Here is a 925-nt window from a genome sequence, read left to right as displayed (position 1 = left end):
CATTAAGCAATGCCCATTTATCTTTTTACTAAGGTCCCACAAGGTATAAACTTTATGAAAGGTCACCTAAGCAATTTCATAACAACGGTAGTGATGCATGCAAATGGAAACTAAAGTTTACACCAATTTTCATCTAATGTCGATTTCTTGAACTTTATCATATTATCAGTCATATTCATAGTTGCAGTATTACTTTCGTGAAGGAGAGAAGGTATGTAATTGGTTACATTTGTTTATCTAATTGAGGTTTAGAACTTTTGTATGTTCCTAGGATTGTGGAAATATCCTAACGGGTCTTGATGCTAATTTACCATCGGGGAGTAGCTGTTGGTGATAATCCGTGGTAGAGGAGTTGATACTATTGTAGACTTAGAGGGAATTTGGGGTAGAATTGAGGTAAAAAGGATAAGATAAAAGTTAGCATGGAAAGTATATGAGTATATTTTGGAGTTGGTGAGGCTAGTCCTGACATATTACGGGTAGTTTGCATAAAGTAGCGAGGAAGAGGGTGAGATATTAAGCAAAGTAAAGACCCCTGTAATTCCTTCTTTGTTTGCTGTTCCATTTGTTGAGGAGTGATTTATTATTTAAACTTATTATCAATCAATCCTCTTCAAGAAACGGAACTGCGAACAAAGAAAGAATTATCAGCTGTACTGAACTTCCACTAGGCGTAAAGAATATATGAAGGTAAAATTTTCTTATGGGTAAATTTGCAGTAGGGAAAAGGAAATGATTATGATGAAAGTTCTCAAAGAATCGCAATGAAAATTAATGGCTGGGTTGCTTTTAGCCTAGATATTAATTAGATAGATATTGCTGAGCGGAGATAAGTCGTTGCAATTGTTTGGGAGCCAAATGAATAAATTTTGGTCATGATCTGCTTTCTTTATATATATTCATTGTAGACATCTCACATAACGTG

The sequence above is a fragment of the Penaeus monodon genome, chromosome 30 (assembly GCF_015228065.2).
Source record: "Penaeus monodon isolate SGIC_2016 chromosome 30, NSTDA_Pmon_1, whole genome shotgun sequence".
Taxonomy (NCBI): Eukaryota; Metazoa; Arthropoda; class Malacostraca; order Decapoda; family Penaeidae; genus Penaeus; species Penaeus monodon.
This window is presented reverse-complemented; position numbering follows the sequence as displayed.